Source organism: Mastigoproctus giganteus, chromosome 9 (assembly GCF_048544385.1).
Source record: "Mastigoproctus giganteus isolate SK-2022 chromosome 9, ASM4854438v1, whole genome shotgun sequence".
In the NCBI taxonomy this organism is placed as follows: Eukaryota; Metazoa; Arthropoda; class Arachnida; order Uropygi; family Thelyphonidae; genus Mastigoproctus; species Mastigoproctus giganteus.
Window position 1 is genome coordinate 107,434,488 of NC_143583.1, and position 25,493 is coordinate 107,459,980.

At 36.2% G+C, this 25,493-nt stretch overlaps 1 protein-coding gene across 1 annotated transcript in view; it reads right to left on the reverse strand.

The window, feature by feature from the left end:
* Positions 1-25,493, reverse strand: part of LOC150080627 (dual specificity tyrosine-phosphorylation-regulated kinase 1A-like) — a 332,070-nt gene that overhangs the window by 195,240 nt on the left and 111,337 nt on the right. The gene's annotated exons all lie outside the window — the stretch shown is intronic.

A 25,493-nucleotide genomic window follows, 5' to 3' on the forward strand; every position in this document is an offset into this window, starting at 1 on the left:
TGGTAAAATTACCTTAATTTTAGCAGAAAACTGGCAGAATAACTGCTAGCCCAACAGATAGCAGTGAAAATTAATAATAATGGAAGTGAATAATAATATATGTGAGTACCAACTATTTATTTATGTAGTGAAAAGTAAGGCTTATGCCTAAGATTGAGGTCTATTACTATCCTTATTCCTCTTCATATTTGCCTTAATTTTAGGCATAAGCCTTCCTTTTCACTACATAAATAAATAGTTGGTACTCACATATATTATTCATTATTCACTTCCATTATTATTAATTTTCACTTCTATCTGTCAGGCTAACGGTTATTTTGCCAGTTTTCTGCTAAAATTAAGGTATATTAAAGTAATTAAACCAATTTGATTATATATTCACAGTATATTCTCAGTATATTTGAACATAGAAAAACTGGCAAATGGCAAACAGAAACAGATAGCCTCAGCTAATTATTGATGGAATATACTGAGTGGAGCTAGCCCTAGTTAACGTTTCATTCAATGTATCCATATATCTATAATGAGTTATATTATCATTTTAATTTTACTATTTCATTTTATTATATTCTATGTGTTATTTATAGGGTACAAAAAAAGAAGTCCAACTTAGGTTACCTAATTACTTGGCCCTTTGAACTAATGCATATAGTTTTCACCCCTAATACTTTTATGCTAAATTCTCCAATTTATCTAGTTGGTATTATAATTAACTAAAAAATTGTTACATAAAGACAGATGTAATGTACAATCAAAAATTTGATGACATTAATCTGTTCTGCCACTCTTTCTCTTTTTCTTATATTCTTCTACATAACTTCATATATATATATATATATATATATATATATATATATTAGGTCAAGATTCCGATAGATTTTGGTCTGCAAGTGGTGGAGAAATTTTTTTTTTTGGTAGGAAGTATTACCAGTAATTAAGGCCTAATTAACTGTAGTTGTACTAGCAATTGTTGGCTTAAAAGAACATGCTTAAAAGTAGTGTTCAAAAAAAAAAAAAATATATATATATATATATATAATCATTTATTGCCAACCAATAAAGTAAGGACAATACCCCGGCACAGCTAAGCTAGAGGGGTTTACATAATTTGAGTGATAACGATATATACACTGGTGTTCAAAGAAAGTGCATCATCTAGGAATTTCACATTTCTAACACTTTTTTGTGATGGTATGTTACATTAATGACTAGTATCACAAATAGAAATATAAACAAAAGATTTTTATTAATAGTTAAGGCAAAGCTAACTAATATTTGACAGGTGTTCTCAAAATATTCCGAAATGAGAATTTGCAACCTTTATACAACAGCTTTGGTAATCACGACAATTATGGATGAAATGTTATCAGAAGCCCTCAATTTGCTTCACAGTTTATCATTTTAAATGGAAAACAAAATGAAAAGTTCACCAGGTTCAAACTAATATTTAGTTGAACCGCCTGTGGCCCTGATGACAGCAGCACACCGTCGAGGCATTGACAAGATAAAGTTCTGAAGATAATCAACTGATAGTTCGTGGTTCCAAACACAAATTATGGCTTCTTAATAATAATTACACAAATTAATAATGTTCACAAAGGATCTTTAGTTTCTTTCTGGCAACTGCAGATTCCACACGATGCCAACAGTTCTCTATAGGATCTGGGTTCGGGCTGTTTCCTGGCCAGCTAACAGTTGTAAGGACCGTTCTTCCAACCATTTTTTTACCTGTAACAAATATAAACACATTACTGTTAAACCTCTAAAGCAGAAATGAAGCTAAAGTAACTACAGAAGTGCCTACTTACACTTTTTGCCCGATGACAAGAAGCAGAGTCGTCCTGAAAGATGCAGTTACTTGGCAGGTTGAAATGGTCTGTAATGGTTGGCAGCAATTTGCCTTCCAATATAGCCAGGTAGCCATTGGCATTTACGGAACCTTTTATAAGCTGCAGGCGACCTACTCCGCAATATGAAATGCACCCCCATATCATTTGGCTGGTAGGGAATTTCACTGTAGACACCATACAATCTGGATGGTATTCTTCACCACATCTACGGTGAATCGTTTGTCTTTAATAAGAGAGACATGCAGGTTGAATTCGAGAAAATAACTGACCTCCACTGCTCGAGGGTCCATTTGACATGCTCCTTACACCAAATTGTTTGTTTGGTTTTTAGGAGCATTAGCAACTAAGGCCATATTGCTCAGGGAATATGCGGTGGTCATTCCCTGACCTTTCCGCATCCTCCGTATTTGGTGGTGACGGGCTCGAACCCCGGTCTAATCAAGAAGTGTGTTCTATGCACTGCTGCCCCTTCCCACCTGGCTACAGAGGCGCCCTTACACCAAATTAATCAGGCCTTTTTCATTTTTTGTGTGAGGAGGGGGCTTGTTCTTAGGAAGACGGGCTACAAGTCCATTTTTGAAGAGGCATCTTCTGACTGTTACTGCACTTGCTACCACTCCTGTATGTTCTTCCCATTCTCTTTTCAGCTCAGACAAAGAAGCTTTACAGTTTCTAAGGCATAAGCACTTCAAAACATGGTCCTGTTTTGGCATCGAGACTCGTTTGTTTCCATTTTTCCTATCAGCAGAACCAGTATTCTTGAGTTTGTCTTGTAATCAGTCAAAAGTAAGTATTCTATTCACTGTCGACAGATTACAAGACACTCTATAAGCAATATGATGGGAAGAACATCCTTCCTCATGTAAAGCAACAATAGCACTCTTTCTTTGTGGCATCAACTACACGTAACTCGCCATCCTGACGCAAGGAATGACTGCAACTCTTGCAAAGCATGCTTATATAGCTGAAAGTAACAGCTGACGCAATATTACATCATCATCTACACATGTCAATCCTATCTGATGGAATCTGTAAGAAATTTTGCCATATACTTACATTATTCGGACGACAATTACAATTTTAAGGGGTGATGCACTTTATTTGAACACCAGTGTAAAATAGGTGAATGTGGCTTTAAAAATATATATAAAAAAATAAAAATGTGACAAGCTCCATTTTTCTTCATGGAGAAAACTATCAACAGAATTATGTACCTTCATGTTGCAAAATTTTCTTCTATCACAGATTACCAAAGGCAACTCAGATCATCAGAGTGTATATATATATACACACTCTGATGATCTGGAAAAGCGCACATGCATCAACTGTGCATGCTGTCTGTTTTCAACAATCTTACATTAGTTTCTTTTTAATCTTAAAATTCATTTCATAGAGTTCAAGATAACTACTTCAAGGTGTTAATTTGAGCAATGCATGATTCTGAATATTGAAGAGTGTTTAGGAATAATTGCAGCTTTCTTTGTCCTATACTGAAGAATACTTTTCAATATTCAGATGCCAATCTATGCCTGCACCAATGGGGTCTCTCTCCCCCTCCCCTCTTCCAAATAAGCAGTTATTGAACCAGTTGAAAGTCTATTATGGTAATGTGAACCCCACCACCTTAATCCTCCCCAGAGTCATCTAATTGATTACTGTAAGTAATTCTTTCATTGTTGCAAATATGCATTCTAGTCAACAGGCAGCCATCTGAATGGATACTGCAAAATTTGTTTTAGTATGTTATATGATACAGAGTTATTATTTCCTTAATTTATCATGGAGAGACTTAAGAATTGCTCACTGTGCAATTTTCAAGCTGAAGACCTTTTGGTTATGTAGTTCTTGTAAAGTAGTTGTGGGTTCTTGTTGTAATAAGATAAAATATCATAAAAGAAGTCATCACAAGCCGAAGAATGTTATAAATGTATTATTTGCAAGCTTGCACAAGATAATACATCTGGTAAAGAAGACAAAGAAATTTTATTTAATGGCAATTAGAAGCCCACCCAATCTCCTCAAATGGCAGTTACAACTCTTACATTGTTGCAATCAGTTCTGAATAATATACCAAAATACAGAGTATGACTTATATATTGAACAGGTTGTTGTTATTTGGTTTTTAGGAGCATTAGCAACTAAGACCATATTCCTCCGGGGATATGCGGTGGTCATATCCCCGGAGGAATATGACCGCGTCCTCTTTCCGCATCCTCGGTATTTGGTGGTCACAGGCTCGAACCCCAGTCTAATCAAGAAGTGTGTGTGTGCTACGCACTGCTGCTACTCCCGCCCACCTGGCTACGGAGGCGCCATATATTGAACAGGAGTTTTTCTTAACTGACTTTAAAGAGTTAAAAAGTGACTGACCTAAAGTCACAGGGGCAATATATAATGCAAACTAGATTAGTGATTTATGTGATAAATGATCTGAGATATCTGTTTCTCAATACTCCTTAACAAATAAATATGACATGCTATTTGAAAATTTTCAAAGTGTACTACAAGAATTGTCATCCTGTAAGAAGCAAAATCCTGAATTAATAAATCAGATAATCAACATAGTTACTACACACAGAATTCCTAACAAACAATGAGGGAAAGTGCCATCAAACAGACATTAAGGACATAATTAATTGCTCACTAATATTAAACTGTTCCAAAAATGCAAATCCTTCTAAATAATGCAAAGTTTTGTTGAATTTGTTAATAAAGAAGTTGGTTTAAAAGATCATGCTGTATCACTAGTGAACAGCAAACAAATATTTAATGATTCACTTCTTATTGGATTCTTTTAAACACTTAATTATTAATAGAGAATAACATAAACAACAATAATTTGACAATTCCTAATGATTTTCAGTCAAATAGAGATATTTACATATACTAATGAAAAAGTACGCAATTTAGGTTTTTTTTGTTTTTTTGTTAGTTGTTGGCGCATCAGCTTCTGTGGCCATAATGCACCTCCCAAGGTTTTTGGACTACTCTGATCCAAGCCCGAGGCGGGATTCAAACCCACGACCTTTGGGTTGCCAGGCAGGCACTTTACCCACCCAGCTAACCCAGTCGGCATGCAATTTAGTCTCAGCTATAACAATTCCAGGAATCAACCTCAAAATCTAAAATATACTGAGAGTGCACAAAAAAGGAGGCACACTTACAAAAGGCATTAATAGAATCATAGCTATAATGTGACCAATTTTAGTTATCCATACAGCTACAACACCAGACAAAAACTGTCCAGAAATTGGTTGTGTGAATGCAGGAAGTACAAATAGAAGGGTCAGATGAGATTGACTTCATTACTAAAAGAAACACACGCACTCAGAACTTGGAATCAGAGATAAAATTATATGACCACAAGTGTAATCAAGCAAAGGATAAACTAACACTAGGTGCAAAATGCAACAAAGACAGTGATGTGAAAGGGTCAATACAATTAAGAGAAACGCAGTTAGATCATTCAAAATTAGAAACACTAAAAATTAGAAAAAAATATAGGGTGCCAGTTGGAAAGTAAAACTCAGTTATACAATACTCAAAAGCTCAGAAGGCAAAAATAAATATCCACTTTCATTACAAACAGAGGAAACCATTATTAGTCATAAAGAAAATACTGACATTCAGACAGATACAAAATAAATCCATATGGCCAAGACACAGACAAAGTGTAGTTATGCCGAGATACTAAAAATGAATGATAAAGGGGTAGTGATAAGGCAAAAGCAGAAAATATAGACAAAATATGTTAACATTAATAGAAATGGGAATTCGAATTCTCATTTGTTAACTGGAGCTTCAAGAAACAAGAAGCTCAAAGTAATTCCAAAATTCAAGGCAATATTTATTTCAAGGTTGCCCAGAAACGACTGAAAGAGAATTACAAGTTTATATAAAGAGCTTTTGTAAGTCAAATATTAAGGTAACTAAACTGAAATAAAGATTTCCACAGGGGTGCTCATCATTTATTAAAGTATTGTATTGATACTTTACACGAAGAATTCTGGACACTAATAACTGGACAGAAGGAACACTGACATTGCCTTTTCATCAGAATGTTAGTAGAAGGACAAATTCAGTCAACTTATCTTCTCCTAATAATGCTAAAACAGAAATAAATAGCAATTAAAAACATAATAATCATTTACAAGATAATTTTCTGTTATTATCAAAACATGCAATGTCTGAAAAATGTCAGTGACAACTTTTAGATAAATATTCCATATTATTACAAGAAGAGTAAGATATATATATTTTTTTTTTTTTTTGGTGGAAACAGGGCTTACTCAAGATGCAAGGGACAGTATTTGGTCCACCTAGTTTTAATGTTGTTCATAGGGACAGACTGGATAATAAAGATGGTGGGCTTGGGATTATTTGTATGAAATTACCAACTCTAAAATAAAATGACTGGATAAAATTTAAGGTATCTTCTTACAACTGGGCAATGGTTCTTGTTCCTAAAATATTATGCTCATCTATCTTCCACCCCCCTATAGCTAAATCTCTAATGACTAAATCTCTAAATCTGAGAATACTGTTGACAAATTTGTGATAAATGTCTCAGACTGGATGATTTAATTGCTTTAGGGGACTTCAACATGCCATATGTCTACAATGGGTACAATGTCACTCAAACTAATGTATGGACACTGAAAGATGGATTCCAGAACATATTTAATTTTTTTTTACATTACATATTTACATTTAATCTTTACATTTAAATCAGAACTGTAAATTTCCAACTAGAAATGAGAACTACTCAAATTTAATCTTTACCAATTTTCCACTGGTGGTAAACTAGTCAACAAAACTATTTAAATCAGATCACAATATCACTGCTTTTTCTATAAAGAAGATATATGTTAAAGATATTGGTTTAGTATGAAAACAAGATAAATTTTAATAAAGTGGAATTATCTAATATAAATTATGCATTCGGTAACTACAATTCAGAATTACTATTGAAAAATAATAATTTATAAGAAGCAGATTGTTTTTATCAAATCATTAATGAAGTAATAAACAGCCTTGTACCATGATATAGATCTACAGATTCAAATTACAGTAATACCCCGACTTACACGAATTCGGAGTTACGCGGTTCTTGATTTTTTCATTTGGCAACACTACCGCCCACTATCTTCAAGGTCGTTTTTCATATGTTATCGATATACGGTGCGACGATGGAGAGTGAGAGCGAAAGATGAACAAAATTCAACTTTGCTGCCGCATGAGCTGCACACAAGAATTTGCATTCCAACTGTTATATTTATATATGTACGTTCGAATTCTTGCTCAACTTTTGTCGGAAATTACATCTGAAGAAAAAAACTTTCCAGGCTTTAAGGTTTCCAATGACCGATTGACAGTGATGGTTGGCGGGAATGCAGCTGGTGACTGCAAGTTAAAACCTCTCTCTTAATCTATCGCTCCAAAAACCCAAGAGTTTTAAAAAATATATCTAAAATTAGCTTACCAGTGATTTGGAAGTCAAATCATAAAGCTTGGGTGACAGCTTCCGTTTTTGAGGACTGGTTTGGTCACCACTTCATACCCGAAGTCGAACGTTATTGCAAGTCTAAACAGATTCCATTTAAAGTGATGCTTCTTATTGACAATGCACCCGGTCACCCTCCTGCCACCCTAATTAATTTCTACCCACGTGTGAAAGTTGTGTTTTTGCCTCCAAACACAACCAGCTTGCTTCAACCGATGGACCAGGGAGTCATCAAAACATTCAAGGCCTACTACACGAGACGTTTGTTTGCACGTCTGAATGAAGCTAAGAGACAAAATACTGAGATATCTGTTAAAGACTTTTGGAAACAATTCAATGTTTTAGATGCCATAAGAATCATTGAAGAATCTTGGGATGAAATTCACAAAAAAACATTGAATGGTGTCTGGAAGAAACCTTGTCCATTTTTTTTCAAAAATGAGATGAAAACAACGCCAGAAACTGATCATGTCGCTCATGTGATAGAAGAAGTTGTTAATCTTGACAGGCAATTAGATTTGGAAGTCAATGGTGATGATGTCAATGAGCTGTTGGATTTACATAGTCAGGAGCTGACAATGAATGAGCTCATAGAGATGCGTGACCAAAACGTCACTGAAGTATCCGAACTCAGACCCAGTTCCACCAGAAAAGCACATGACAATTGCAAGCTTGACAGAATGTCTCAGCTCAATTGAAAAGGGCTTAAAAATTTTAAAATTTTGAAAACATAGGCTCGAACGAAGAACGCAATATAGCTACAAAGCAAGGAATAAAAAAATTATCAGCTTGCTATGAAGAAATTCTGTGTGAAAAAAAGAAGGCGCTGTGTCATCAGACGAATTCATTAGATTTTATGAAGCCATTGACATCGAAATAACTTTTTTACGTAACTCATTTATTTTTTTTAATACATATTTTGTATTAATATGTATAAAGAACTGCAATTTTATTAAATATTTTTCTTCTAAACTAGTATTTTTGTTAGTCCTTGGTCCCAATTAAACAAAATTTACATGTATTTATATGCAAAGTTGTACCCCGACTTACGCGAATTCGACTTAAGTGATTTACGTCGGACCCACCTATCGTGTAACTTTGGGGTATTACTATATTCATAAATTTGAATGGATAATTTGAAATTTTTTCTAGAATTTGAACAAGAAAATTCCTTTTGAAGGAATTAAAAATCTTTGTTGAAAAAAAAAAAAAATAAAAAATATAGTACACGTAAGATAAGGACACTTTTATATTAAATATTCTTCTTTTAAGACAGGTGAAGAGTACATTAAAATGTGACTATGACAAATATTCAGACTGCGATGAAAGAAGTCTTCAAAGCTAAAGATATTAAAGCCTATATTCGGTTATTTTATGGCAAAAAAATCAGAATGCCATAGTGAAATCTGGATATACCTTAAAAATTTCGTATGTATGTACCAAGATTACTTTACAAACAATTTTGAAAAAAATATACAAATTTTTTTTCAAAATTGTTTGAAAATTTATTTTTTCAAAATTTATTTACTGCAATTAAATACAAATTTAATTGCAGTAAATAAAAATTATTTCCCCTAAACTACTAATGTATTTGAGGTAAATCAAGCTCTAATATTAAAATCTATCTATAGTATGAAAAAAGGACCTTGCATCAGATCCACATGGCAAACCTACTATATTACAGGGGAAAAAAAAAAAAAAAAAAAAAAAAAATTTGAACATGGTTGTTCCGATTTTTTTCATAATATAGTACATACAAATGTCATTACTATATTTAACAAAACTATTATTCAAGAGTGGAATCTATCCCACTCAGTTAAAAAAAGGTATTTGTCTTCCCTACTTATAAAAAAGGAGACTCATCTTTATTAAAGAACTACAGACCAGTATATCAATTAAATATACAGTACTTCCAAAGATAACAGAATCCATTGTAATGAAGCAGCTGTTTCAATTCATTAAATTTAATCTGTCAGACTAAACTCGCAGATTTATCAAGGAATGATTCACCTGCACAGATATTTCTTTTCTGTCAGATATATCTGAGGTGTTAGACAAAGGAGGACAAACTGACACTGTCTTCCTTGATTTAAGCAAAACCTTTGACAAGGTAGTTCAGAGAAATGGAAAAACTGGATTGCAAAATACTTAGAGGGGAGAGAAATGTCAGTAACTTTCAAAGGTAAAATTTCATATTCTTTTAAACCTGAAATTAGTGTGCCAAGGGGTTCATCCTTGAACACTGTCATTTTTGATTTATGTCAATGATTTACCTAGTATGAAAATATTCATTTTAAATGGTAGGCCTTAATATCAGGGCACAACCGGGTTAAAATAATTTTTTCAGATGACATAAAATTTATAAATTAATAGGTAATCTATATAATGAAGCTTGCAATTAGTAATTCAGTGGTTGAAGAAGAATGGAATGACTGTTAATGAGGATAAGTGTGAGCTGATGAGTTTTGCCAATGCACGCACGCGCACACACGTCGGATTTTTCATATTGTATCAACAATAGCACGATTTAAAAAAAGTTAATACACTGAAAAATTTGGGTGTTTATATCAGAGAATCACTTTCCTTTGATCTTCATCAAAGAGTTAGGTTTTCTAAAAAGAGTTAGCAGAAATTTTCATCAATTAGCATTATGTTTCTTTATAAAATTTGTTAGATCGGTCAGGTGGTAGATGACTCATCAACCGGTGAAATTCCACCACTTTGCTTATTGGAGGCTTGAAGTGGTGAAACCCATGTTTAGTCTCTAGAGCAAAGTATCCAGCATCCCCCTCCCCCCATACTCCTCCTTCAACCCATGCACGGTACTAAGTACTATAGGTTTTGATACCTTTCGTGTTTGGGGTTTTCATAAAAAAAAAAAAAAATAGAATATGCTTCACAAGTTTAGTCTCACCTGCACCTTATCAAAAATTAGAAAATATCCAAAAAAGAGCAATGCTATGTTCATCTTAAGAGTGGATTACAAAATAAAAGTGGATTAGTCTCAAAAATAAATTCAATGCACCGACACCAGCATTAAGAATTTATTCATGAGTAAAACCATCGTATGCAAAGACAAAATTACTTATACGAAAACTACCATAACAGGATGGCAATTAATCTGTAATGCAAATTTGGAGATGTTTGTTTGCCACTGAACACTTCAAGAAACAACTGAGATCTCTAAATATATCTGCTATCTGAACTTTGAAAATTTTTTTAGCTGCTCAAATGTGCATTGAAAATATTATTGAATTCTGTGTCAGTTAGCCTGATCACTCTTTTTCTTTTAAGATCAATTTCCCCCCCCCCCCTCTTGAAATTAATATTATTAAGTTTTTGTATTGCTTTGGAATTGTGTTTTCATTTTATGTAGCTGCATTTTAAGGCATACATGTTTGCTGTTTTGTAGCTGAAATAAAGGGATAAATAAATAAATAAATAAATATATCTCCATATAACAAGAACCCGTATCTCCTCATTTTTTCCTTCACATCTGTCAGTTTAAGATCATCAAAATATATACACTGCCTTACCATTAATATCTGGACATCCCTCCATAGACAGCTGGTCATATCCAACCCAAGCACCATGTATCACAACTATAAATATGCTTGTAAGCCTTTGAGAGGACAACAATACAACTGTGAATACAAGATGACAATCAATGGCATTAACAGATTTCCAGCACAGAATGATAACAGGGTGCCACACACATTCTGTACACAGCATTTCAGTGACACTGAAAATTCTTGTTGATGACTGGTGATGTGACCCACAAATGGAAGCATACTGGTGCTGAAACCATCATGAAATGACAAAAAATGAGGAATATGAACCTTAATACCACTGTTTCTGACTTGGAAATTTGTAGTAATCAAGTTTATCAGTCACTATTATCAACAACTGAAGGACAGAATCAGAGTTGCTACTGATTATATAAAGCACCTGCATGTTAGAGCATGTGTGGCTGGAGAGTGACCTTTTTGGGCCGTGCTGCATGATGGACTCTAGTAGTCCCATTGAGATATAATAAAAAAAAATCCAATAAAAAATTTAAAACCACAGCATTCATTTACTATATAGCAAGAATGATTGGTATGTTTTTATTAACTTCAAAATACTTGAAATTATAGGCTTTCAAAGTTATGAAGTTAATTTTGAACACAAGCACTGTTGTAAAATCACAAAAATGAGATTTTTTTTTTTTTATCACAGATACTTATTCCATTTGAGATGATTTACTTACAATATACCCTCTTCTCATCACCCCAATAAAGGTCTATCATTGACTCTGCAGCAAATGTGACAAAGTCACATGATTAGGTGTGCTGTTGCAATGTACACACGCATTGCATTGAGTGTTACACGGAATAGTTAAAATGATACATTTTAAAATATCATTCTTTATTCTGGCACTATACTAGGAACAAATAATATTTAATGAGCAAACAAAATCAAAGCTGAAACTAAAATTTTATATAAAAATTATACACAGGCAGGCATGCATTGTATTTTGTGCAAGAACATGATTTTTTATGGATACACTTTCTAATCAATGACACTGCTGAAACTGGAGAAAATATTGGGCAGATTAAAATTCATACCGACATTATTCTCTAATAAACATTTCAATACTTAAATTTAAGGGGTGAAAGATTAATGATACGATTAATTCCTAAACCATTATCTTAAAACATCCAGAGACAATTCTTTTATATTGGCATCATATTCAGTCAAATTCAATTAACCTAAAAAATAACTCAGCTATAATATTCTATTTGGGTCAGTCAAAAAAAAAAAAAAAAAAAAAAAAAAACACCACTCCACAGATTGCTTCATTTTAATTTGGTTACATCATTTAAAAACTGTGTACTATGCTATAATGTCAAACATTCCAGTGAATTGACCAGCAATAATATTTTAGAATGTATAAAACCTTCATTCATTGTCCATCAGTCATATTTAAAAGAGTAATCTGTTGTATACAGTCTCAGATATTATACAAATACACAAAGCAGAGATAACATAGTAAATAATGCACTGCTGCTCACAATAAAATAAGGAACTTGCCAATGTCAGCAAGCAATTTATGGTAGAACATTCATTACAAAAGGGAGGTCTTTTGTAATGGACTTTTCTATGTGTTGCTGATTTTTTGTGAAGTCATCATCTAATACTGTTAGACGATCAATGCCAATTCATTTTGGCAGATTCCTTAATGCCATTAACAATTTGCCTTTCAGTTCTTTCCTCACTCTGCAAAATGAAGCCCTTGAGATGCAAGGCAAATTTGGTTGTCAAATTAATGATTTCATGAACTCGCTTCTTAAACATTACAATTTTTTTTTTTCACTATGTAGCTGCTTCTCCATTATATTTTTCTTTAGTAAGAATAGGAAGCCATTACACTAACTTCTTTTCTGAACTAAAATTAATAACATCATCAATAAAAACATAGAACACTGGGAGTTAATAGTTATAATGCCACTGTAAAAACATCAAGAATATCCTGGTCCCCTCAATGAGGCTATAAATACATTGACTGTACACTATAAATATCTTTAACAATCGGATAATAACAAGGTACATTCTAAAATTTCCCAGAATTTTACCATAAATGTTTGAGTGAACAGTTGGGCTTACTAACCTAATCAGCTTCAAAGTTCCTTCCTTCCACATACACACACTTGTTCCATTGGTTTTCCCATGATTAGAAACATTCTTTAAATGGTTGTGTTTTTTTTAGCAAATGCTGTTTCAGCGTTTGTTTTTTTTTTTTTTTTTGATGTGTCATCCAGTGTAGTGAATCAATGACCCTGAAGCCCCATTTTCAGTTTAGAGAAGAGCCAGAAGTCACCATTGCAGACTGAGGAAGTACGAAGGCTGCAATGACTGTTTTTTTTTTTTTTTTTCTTTTTAACAATCAAAAATTGCTGAACTGCCATCCTTCCAATTTAGAGGTTGTCTTTGCCTTACATTTTCATACAAGTGTCAAAACCAGCAGTAATGCTTGTCTCCCTAGTCACAAATCTGTGGTGCACTATGCCCTCATCGTCGAAAAAAATGATCACCATGACTTTGATGTTGGATTTTGTTGCACAAGACTTCTTCGGCCGTTGTGACATTTTTGAGTGCCATTCAGATAATAGATCTCGGGGTCATAGGCAAACACCCAACTCTCATCCCCCAGTGACCACTTTTCTTAGGAAGATGGGATCCTGCTTAGACTTTTTGAACAAATCACCTGCAATGGATTTCCTCCAATCCATTTGATCATCTGACAGCAATCGTGGAAAAAACTTTAAACACATATGACACATCCCTAAATCATGTATTAGGATTGTGTTTACTAAAGCCTACAGACAGTCCAACTTCATGAGAAATCTCAACAACAGCCATTTGTTGAGATTGTTTCTTCACTTTCTTGACATTTTCATCGTTCTGTGATGTGAAGGGCGTTCACTGCAAGGTTTATCTTCCAGTGTTTCCTGTCCATTTTTAAACCAATTAAACCAGTGGTTTAATTGGTCAAAGCATCATCTCCATAAACGTGCTGTAATGCTTGCAGCATCTCTGTAGCACTTTTCCTAAATCTAAAAAGGAGCTTGATCGTAACATGATGTCAATCGATCGGTAATTAATCAGCTGTGATACATGAGTGAAGTGGTCAAGCCAGTTCCCACTTGGCATGTGTGCGCCCAAGTCAACGTTAATGCCCCACAAAACATTATGGTCATAATGTCCTCTCTCTCTCTCTCTCTCTCTCTCTCTCTCTCTCTCCAAGTTCTCTGCCCTCAAACAGGTTCAGGGCTCCACTGATGTTATGTTTCTCTATCTTGTGCTCTCCTTTTAATTCCTACATAATTTCCTCTTCCCATGCACTCCATCATTCCAATTCTCCTTCTCCCAACAGCTCTCTTCCCCTCAATCACTTTCTCAACATGCTATCTCTTCTCAATACATGTTCTATAAAGTTCTTTTGTCTTCTTCTTCTTCTTAGTTCTTTTATTAATGTTCTCTCTCTTTTTATACTTTCCTCAAAACTTCCTCATTACTCACTCTGCCCACCCATTTCACCCTTTCCATTCTCCTCCATACCTACATCTCGAAAACGTCTAGCTATCTAATTTGCTCTCTTCCCAGAGTCCATGTCTCTGAGCCATATAGTACCACAGCCCATATTAATGTTTTCACCGTTTGCTTTCTTAATTCCTTCTTGAAATTTCTTCTCAATAGTTCTTTTCTATTACTAACTGCCTCTTTACCCATTGCAATTCTTGTTTTTATTTCCTCCAGGCTTTTTCCATTTTCTGTCATCATGCTTCCCAAGTATCTGTCCACCTGTTCCAATATTCTTCCATCTAATGTTACATTGATTCTTCTTCCTGGCCACTTTGAAATTAACATTATCTTGTTTTTATTTCAAGATATCCAAGGAGCTCTGTTATTCTTCCTAATTATTAGCAATAAATACTTGGTCATCTGCAAATCTTATTGACTTTATCTTCTCTCCTCCTACTTTTACACCTTCTTTCTGTTCTTCTTTGTACTCTTATCAATGCTTATGCATATAAATTAAACATGCAAAGGGGACATGGAACATCCTTGCCTTACACCCCTACCAATGTCTACTTCTTCTGATTCCTCTCCATCAAGCTGAACCACAGGTATCTGTCCCATGTAGTAAAGTTCCCAAATTAGTTTTAGGTCTCATTTTTCAAGGCCAATCCTTCCACGGACTTCCATCAGCTTAACCAAAATCACTCTGTCAAAAGTCTTTTCAACATCAACAAAACAGATTGCCAGATCTTTTCCTATTTCCATGCTTCTTTCTGCTAGTGTTCTTAATATTCCTATTGTCTCACTGGTCCCACAACCTTCTCTGAACCCAAACTGATCTATGAATTCACAATCCCTCGCTTTTACTTTAATTTGTTCTGAGAGAATTTTTAGTAATATTTTTTGACGAGTGGGAAATTAAACTGATTGTCCTATAGTCGGTACAATTTGTTGCATTCTTTTTTTCTAATGGGATGATTATGGATTTTAGAAAGTCTTTGGGCCAGCTTCCACCTTCATAGATTTTCCTGCAAATCCCGAACAATTCTTTCTTTGTTTCTTCTCTAAATCCTTTTATAATTTCTGCTAGCATATCATCCAGTACAGCTGCCTTGACTCTTTTTATTGAGGCCACTGCCTTTCCAAATTCTCCTGATTAGTTTTGGCCCTAAAGTCTTTTTCTTCATCTTCTGCTATCACAGGCCAGACATTAGGTTTATTTATTTTATCATATAGCTCTTAGCATTAGTAGAGGCATATGATGCAAGAAAGCAAGCTTATGCAGCATCAGCCAAAAAAAAAAAAAAAAATCTTCCATTTCACCCCTCCGTTCGTTCAAAATACCTGCCAGCTGAGCCTTAAATTTATTTAGGCTATCAACCTCCACAACAAGGGATGGAGGTCTGTTCCACCAACCAACTACGCGCTGGCTACCCGCGGAAATGCGGCTAAAGGCAAATTTCCACACATCTATCCTACATCTGCCTTTTCTCAATTTGAATTTATGCCTTCTCAGGTGATTATTCTGAGCAAGAGGAAGAATCCCATCAGCATTGAGCATGCTCAAACCATTCAAGCCTTTATACACCTCTATCAGATCACCTCGCCGGTGCCTAGTCTCCAGACACTGTAATTTCCAAACCTTAAGCCTTTCTTCGTAAGAGCAACCCTTTGTTCCATTCACTAATCTTATTGCCCTTCTCTGTACTCGTTCCAGAAGCACTACATCCTTCTTGAAATGAGGCCTCCAGACCTGTATACAGTACTCAAGGTGTGGCCTGATGATTGCCTTATACAAGGGAATAATCATCTCCAATTCCCTGCTAGAAAAATTCCTGCATATCATTGATAAGACACCATGAGCTACTCTTGCAGCCTGTCTGCACTGCTCAGAGAACTTCATATCTGCATGCACAATTACCACCAGGTCCTTTTCATTCTCTACCACTGTCAGTGTAGTACCACAGAGTTAATACGTTGCTCTGGGGTTGCTGTTTCCCATATGTAGTATTTTACATTTCTCAATGTTAAACTTCATTTGCCACCTCTCAGCCCATCTGCTTAACCTTGCCAGATCCTGTTGCAGCAGCATAGTGTCAGTAGTGTCCTTAACAACCCTGCCAACCTTTGTACCGTCTGCAAACTTGGACATTAAGCTTGATATACCATCATCAATATTATTTATAAATACAGAAAACAATAATGGACCCAACACTGAACCCTGAGGGACTCCATTAATAACATTAGTCCACGATGAGCAGTGTCCATTGATTACCACTCTGTCTTCTCCCCCTCAACAATTGGCAGCAATTTGCCTCCAATGCCACACTGCTCCAATTTGGGCAGCAGTCTTCCATTTGCAACAGTATCAAAAGCCTTTCTAAGATCCAAGTATATAATATCAAAGTTATTCCCTGCATCCAGCTCTTTTGTGACTGCATCATAGTATCCAATCAAATTGGTCAGGCAAGACTTCCCCTTAACAAAACCATGCCATGTCCGAATTACAAAAGAAGTCTTGTCTAGATGATCCTGCAGTGCTTCTTTAACCAGTGCCTCCATTAATTTTCCTGGAACAGAAGTTAAACTTACAGGTCTATAATTACTTGTGTCAGCCTTTGATCCTCCTTTGTGAATTGGGGTCACATTGTCACTCTGTCAAAAGCCTTTTCAAGATCAACAAAACAGATTGCCAGATCTTTTCCTATTTCCATGCTGTTGGAGACTATTGTCAGGGAAACAGGGCACATGCTTTGTAAAAAGGATAGGTGGAATAGGACCAGGGTTATGTCTGCCAGGGACAAAGGTTGATGACGTAGAGCGGATATCATCTTTTAAGAGCACAAAAGGTGATATAGTTGTACGCGTTGGCACTAATGACATTAAGATAAGGAGACCGGCGGAATTACTTAGCAAGTACAGGTCACTGTTCAAAAAAAGCCGTGAATTAGGGTTGAATTTGAAAGTGTCTGCAATTCTGCCCAGACACGATAGGAGGGAGTATATGATGAGAGCCTTATCGATCAATTCGGCCCTGGAGGGATTGTGCAAGGCTCAAGGGGTAGAATTTTTTTCAGCCTGGACTGTACTTGTTAACAGGAGAGATTGCTTCTACAGGGATGGGATACACTTAAATAGAAAGGGTGCAAGAATTTTTGCTGATGCTGTCGAGGCAATGTTAGGAGGGTCGGAAAACTGCTAGTTGGGGGGGATACAAGGACTAATAAATTAACAGTAGCCACTAGCAGAGGTGGAAGTGATTCTTGCACTGCTTCTATTGAAATGAGCAGAAGCCTTAAAAACAAGATGCAGGATATTTCAGAGACTGCTGGGAGTCATTGCAGTACAAGTAAACACATGGGTTGTGTTAGGGTAGCTAGGAATAGAAACAGGTGCATGTATACCTGCATGTACACCAATGCTAGGAGTTTGGTAAATAAATTTGATGAATTTGAGGTATTGCTCAAAACATCAAAGGCAGATATTGCTGGGATATCAGAGACGTGGTGTCACACAGATATAAGGAATGCGGAACTGGAATTTGGGGAATACAATGTGTATAGAAAGGATAGACAGGACAGGAGGGGTTATGCTATTAGTTAAGAAACACATATATCCAAGGAAGTGAAGCCAGTCGACATCGATGGACAGGGCCGTGTAGAGTCAGTTTGGTGTGACATAAGCATAGGGAAATCAAAATTGAGAGTAGGAGTGTGCTATAGGCCTAATGACTCTGATGAGTATAATAAGATATTGTACAGGGAAATAGAGTGGGCCAGTAAATCAGAGAGTCTTATAATGGGGGATTTTAATTTCCCAGATATTGACTGGAATTTGTGGGTTGGTCACTCACACACTAGCAAGGCTTTTGTGGATTTATTGGATGATTGTTTTCTACATCAGCATGTTCGTGCGGCAAAAAGAGGGAGCAATACTCTTGATCTGATTATCAGTAGTGATTCTTCATGCATTAAGAATCTGCAGATAAATGAACCACTAGATGGCAGTGATCACAGTGTGTTGAAGTGGGATTTACTCAAGGAGGTAACTACCATCAGAGGTAAAGGGAAGGGTTTTTGTTTTCATAAAGGCGACTATGATGGTCTGAGACAGTATTTAAATTCTATACAGTGGGACCAACTGATGATGTTAGCAACAGCAAACTCAAAATGGGGAGCATTCAAGGAACTAATCTTGGAAGCTACCAGGCTTTACATACCAACTAAGAAATATTGTTCAAGGTTTAGGCCTATATGGTTGTCAGATGAACTAATGAGACATGTGGCAGAGAAGAAAAATGCATGGAATATATACAAATTAATGGGTGACATGGAAGCCTATGATAGATATAAGTTGGTCTGTAACCAAGTCACAAAGGAGATTAGGCAGGCAAAGGCAGACTACGAAAAATCCTTGGCAAAGGATGCAAAGAAAAACAGAAAAGAGTTCTTTACCTATTTAAACTCAAGAAGGAAAGGGATGAATCAGATTGGTCCACTGGATATTGATGGTTCAACAGTTGAGGATCCTGCTCAGGTGGCTAACAATCTAAACGAGTATTTTGCATGTACATTCACGCATGAGGAGTTATTCAGGAAGGAGAATGACGTAGGTAAAGTAAACATTGGCAGTGAGCTAGGTGATTTTGTAATAACTAAGAGGAAAGTGGAGGAGAGATAGTTGAGGATAAACATAAAAAAGGCACCTGGGGTGGATGGGATCTATCCAGTTATATTAAAGGAGGCAGCAAAGGAAGTAAGCAAACTCCTAGCCATAATTATGAGAGCTTCTTTGGACTCAGGGGAGGTACCCATAGACTGGAGATGTGCAAATGTAACCCCAATACACAAAGGAGGATCAAAGGCTGACACAAGTAATTATAGACCTGTTAGTTTAACTTCTGTTCCAGGTAAATTAATGGAGGCACTGGTTAAAGAAGCACTGCAGGATCATCTAGACAAGAATTCAGTTATAGCTCAGACGCAGCATGGTTTTGTTAAGGGCAGGTCTTGCCTGACCAATTTGATTGGATACTATGATGTAGTCACAAAAGAACTGAATGCAGGGAATAACTTTGATATTATATATTTGGATCTTAGAAAGGCTTTTGATACAGTTGCACATGGAAGACTGCTGCACAAATTGGAGCAGTGTGGCACTGGAGGCAAACTGCTGCTATGGATAAGGGGATGGTTGAGTGGCAGAAGACAGAGAGTGGTAATCAATGGACACTGCTCATCGTGGACTAATGTTATTAGTGGAGTTCCTCAGGGTTAAGTGTTGGGTCCGTTGTTGTTTTCAGTGTTTATGAATGATATTGATGATGGTATATCAAGTTTAATGTCCAAGTTTGCAGATGATACAAAGGTTGGCAGGGTTGTTAAGGACACTACTGATGCTATGCTGCTGCAACAGGATCTGGAAAGGTTGAACAGATGGGCTGAGAGGTGGCAAATGAAGTTTAACATTGACAAATGTAAAGTACTACATATGGGAAACAGTAACCACAGAGCAACGTATCAACTCTGCAGTACTACACTGACAGTGGTGGAGAATGAAAAGGACCTGGGGGTAATTGTGCAGGCAGATATGAAGTTCTCTGAGCAGTGCAGACGAGCTGCAAGAGTAGCTCATGGTGTCTTCTCAGTGATATACAGGAATTTTTCTAGCAGTGATAAGGAGGTGATTATTCCCTTGTATAAAGCAATGGTTTAGGCCACATCTTGAGTACTGTATACAGGTCTGGAGGCCTCATTTCAAGAAGGATGTAGAGTTGCTGGAACGGGTACAGAGAAGGGCAACAAGATTAGTGAATGGAACAAAGGGTTGCTCTTACGAAGAAAGGCTTAAGTTTTGCAAATTACAGAGTCTGGAGACTAGGCACCGGCGAGGTGATCTGATAGAGGTGTATTAGGCTTTGAATGGTTTGAGCATGCTCAATGCCAATGGGATTCTTCATCTTGCTCAGAATAATCACCTCAGAGGGCATAAATTCAAATTGAGGAAGGACTGATATCGGATAGATGTGCGGAAATTTGCCTTTGGCCAGCGGATGGTTGGTTGGTGGAACCGACTTCCATCACTTGTTGTTGAAGTTGATAGCGTAAACAAATTTAAGGCTCAACTGGACAAGTATTTCGAACGAACGGAGGGGGTGAAATGGGAGTGGTGTGTTTTGTTTTTTTTTGGCTGATGCTGAATAAGCTTGCTTTCTTGCATCACATGCCTCTACTAATGCCAATGCTAATGCTAATATTCCTATTGCCTCTCTGGTCCCTCAGTCTATGGGTATCTCTCCCCTGAGTCCAAGAAGCTCTCATAATTATGGCTAAGAGTTTGCTTACTTCCTTTGCTGCCTCCTTTAATATAACCGGATAGATCCCATCCACCCCAGGTGCCTTTCTTGTGTTTATCTTCAACAATTTCTCCTCCACTTTACTCTCAGTTATTACAAGATTATTTAGCTTACTGCTAGAGTTGAATACACCTCTGGCATTCCCCTCGCTGAATACCTCCTCATGTGTGAATGTTGATGCAAAATATTCATTTAGTTTGTTAGCTACCTGAGCAGGATCATCAACAGTTGAACCATCGATATCAAGTGGACCAATCTGATTCATCCCCTTCCTTCTAGAGTTTACATAAGTAAAGAACTCTTTGCTGTTTTTCTTTACATCCATTGCCAAAGATTTCTCGTAATCTGCCTTCGCCTGCCTAACTTCCTTTGTAACTTGGTTACAGATCAACTTATATCTATCATAGGCTTCCATGTCACCCATTAATTTGTATGTATTCCATGCATTTTTCTTCTCTGCCACATGTCTCATTAGTTCATCTGACACCCATTTAGGCCTAAACCTTGAACAATATTTCTTAGTTGGTATGTAAAGCCTAGTAGCTTCCAAGATTAGTTCCTTGAATGCTTCCCATTTTGAGTTTGCTGTTGCTAACATCATCAGTTGATCCCACTGTATAGAATTTAAATACTGTCTCAGACCATCACAGTTGCCTTTACGAAAACAAAAACCCTTCCCTTTACCTCTGATGGTAGTTACCTCCTTGAGTAAATCCCACTTCAATACACTGTGATCACTGCCACCTAGTGGTTCCTTTATCTGCAGATTCTTAATGCATGAAGAATCACTACTGATAATCAAATCAAGAGTATTGCTCCCTCTAGTTGCCTCCCGAACATGCTGCTTTAGAAAACAATCATCCAATAAATCCGCAAAAACCTTGCTAGTGTGTGAGTGACCAGCCCCCAAATTCCAGTCAATATCTGGGAAATTCAAATCTCCCATTATAAGACTCTGTGATGTACTGGCCCAGTCTATTTACCTTTATAGTTTCTTATTATACTCATCAGAGTCATTAGGCCTATAGCACACTCCTACTCTCAATTTTGATCTCCCAATGTTTATGTCACACCAAACTGACTCGACACTGCACTGTCCAGCGATGTCGACTGGCTTCACTTCCTTGGATTTTATGTGTTTCTTAACTAATAGCATAACCCCTCCTCCCTTCCTATCCTGTTATCCTTTCTGTACACATTGTACTCCCCAGATTCCAGTTCTGCATTCTTTATATCTGTGTGACACCACGTCTCTGATATCCCAACAATATCCGCCTTTGATGCTTTGAGCAATACCTCAAATATAGCTCTTCTATATATTCCTTCCATCTTCTCCTAATTTGTTCTTTCCATCTAGAATTTTTCTGTTCTTGTCTTTTCTCTTTCCACTAGTCTTATTCTTCCTATTTGTTAAGCTCGTGACTTTTTCATACATTAGACCACTTCTTCCTCTTCTTGCCATTTCCTCTAGTTCTCCGTACTGTCCTTGCCACCATTTTTCTCTTGCTTCATCTATTGCCCTTCTAAGTTCATTATTAAACTCCTATATTTAATCCTTGCCTCTTGCAAAAAGTGAAGAAATGTTTCGATTTTCTTCTCTTCTCCATTTTATCTATCATTTTTTCTGTGCTCCATGTTTTCTTATCCTTTTCTAATCTATTATATCTAATTTGCTCTCAGCTACTCTTACAACAAACTTTTTAAACCTTTCCCATCTCTTCTCCACTTCTATTTCTTCTCCATCCACCATCTTCCTGTCAACTGCCCCTCTGAAATCTCCCGCTAGTTCAGTTCAGTCTTCAAGTACATTTAAATTCCATTTCCTTCTTTTTCTTGAACCCCTTGTTCTCTTGAGCATAATCTTCATTTTCATCACCACTAAATTGTGGTCAGAATCAGCATCTGCACCCGGATAGCAATGCAAATTCTTCACTGTATTCCTGTACCTTTTGTTGACTAAAATATAGTCGATTTGGTACCTGTCAACATTCACTGGTCTTCTCCAAGTGTATCTTCTTCTTTTCTCCTGTCTATGTTTGCATCAAACATGGTTTGATGCAAACATCTCTCTTCTTTTGCAAAATTCTATCATCTTCTTGACCATCTCATTCCTTGTCCCAGGTCTATAGTCCCCAACCTCATCTCCTTCCCTTCCTTCACAGAGGACAGCATTCCAATCTCCCATCACAATGATCATGCATTTGCGACTCCCCCAGTTCTTCTTCCATTATTTCCTCTCTTTCTGTTCATATACTTAATCTACTTTATCCTCATTATGGCTGCTTTTTGGTAAACAGACTTGAATAATCAATAAATCTATTGGCTTCTCTGTACATTTTTATCTGGAAGTGCAGCTACTCCTTGCTGGCTCATTCCTTCCTTTATATATTATCCTTATATCTTCACTTATGAAGTCTCCATCTAGTCTCTGCTATACCTAATATATTTAGTCTTTTTCTTCATTTTTCTCTTCACATTTTCAAGTTTTCCTTTCTTCAACAATGTTCGTACATTCCATGTGCCAATCTTCATTAAAGGATAATTATTACAAGGATTTTGCTGGTTTGCGACCTGGCGTGCCTCATTTCTTCTCCTGCCGATAATGACACTCACCGCTTCTGCCTGCTGAATCTGAATCCCATTTCCACTAATATTTGATTCTGATGTCATGAAGCTACCAGGGATAGATGTACAAGGTGGTTTCCCATTGCCTTCCTTGCCAGCAATGACACCCTATGGGGTTGGGTGCACCAGCTGTTTCTCATATTTCTGGGCGCCTCCGTAGCCAGGTGGGAAGGAGCAGCAGTGCATAGCACACGCTTCTTGATTAGACTAGGGTTCGAGCCCGTCACCACCAAATACGGAGGATGCAGAAAGGTCAGGGAATGACCACCGCATATCCCGGAGCAATATGGCCTTAGTTGCTAATGCTCCTAAAAACCAAATAACAAACAAACAATCATGCTTCTGATCCTCCATCTGGCACTTTTCTATTCCACCGTTGTCACTTCTGTGATCTTCTGCTGGTCAAGAAGAATGTTGTCGCTGCCCCAACATCCAGCTGGTTGTCGTCGCCTTATTTGATGGCAGCCAACCCTTGGCATGTCACATCCATCGTCATAAGAATCGTAGCTTTTTATAGAGGTAAACCTGCCACAGTCTACTCCACCACTTCTTGCTGATGGATGTCATCCCATTGTCCATAACTGTTTATTCAGTTGCATTTATTCACAACAAACTCTCCCTGAGGGCCATTCCACCATCTGCAACCTGTGGTGGCACGAGACCAATTCCCCTGGGAAGTCACCCAGAACCAATAATGTTTAGGTTTAACCAATAAAGAATCAATAAATACAAGCGAGCGTGCAATTCCGGGAACTTTCTGAATGTACTACATACAATCTGAACTGCCAGCAGAATCCCGAATTTCCATACTTAATTTAACAAGAACAGAATTCAAAAAGAAAGTTCATGTTGTTAGTTCTTCCTTCAGTTCTAACAATAGCATTTAGTGAAAAACTAAGTGGATGTTCAAAATTAACCAATTATTTCTATTAAGATCAAAAATTCACTGAAATGATAATGGAAAAGAACAAAATTAATGTCCCTGTTATTTTATTTATAGAAACAAAACTTTTATCATATCTCTCTATATAAAATATCCTCAGACATATATATATATATATATGTCTGTATATATATATATACAGACATAAAAATTGTTCAACATAAAAATTGTTTAATAAAAATTGTTCAACAGGCTTAACAGCGTTGTACGGCAAGTTGATTAATAATAATTTCCCTATCGCTTACCTGAAATATCACTTCAGGAAAGCAATAAGCATAATTAATTTCAAAAATTTGTTTTCTGAACCTATCGTTTCAATATAATTTCAATAAAATCGTTATATTTAGTGCCATGTATATATGTAAATAGGATACACTTTGCATTCTTGGTGTCTTACGGCGAAGAAAACTTGTACCCACCGGCTTGCAAATTACAGTGTATCATATTTTTTTTTTTTTTTTTTTTAATACATATAGTTAAATTCATTTAAATTTACTTAAATTCACGCTGAGATAACATGCAAATTCAGCTCAGGGTCCTACTATAGGAACGGGTTTGCGATCCCGGGCATACCCGAGCCACAACTTATATCTTGTAATGCCTTTAAGCTGACCTACACTCTTTATTTTTATTTCTCCGAAATTATTAGGGCAATCCGAGGACGTAGGAGAAACTATTTCTTATCTATACCACTATTTTTCGCCTTTGTGGAGTTCAGGTTCTATTTTTCCTACTCCTTTAGTTTTTCTTCTTACTATCTGCATGTTTCTCTTTGCATTAATTTAATTATTTATTTATTTTTACCGTATCCATCACATAGGGGGCACCACTTATTATTTTGACGACTATTACATTATGTCCTAGATACGGTCAAATGTAGTATGTATTATATATTTAATCTTATTTTAATCATTAAATTACGTTCTCTGTCGGGTCAACGATGATTAATATATGCTTACATTTATATTTTACTTATATTTCTTACCTTTGATTCTAATATTTCAAAATTTTTTCTTAATTAATTATCTTCATTCGATTTATTTATATTCGATTTATATTCGGCCTATACTGGTTTATATTTGGTTTAGATTTAAATTACTTAGCATATATTGATCATCACAGAAACAGAGAACTTCTTGTCGTTTTTTGCCTTCA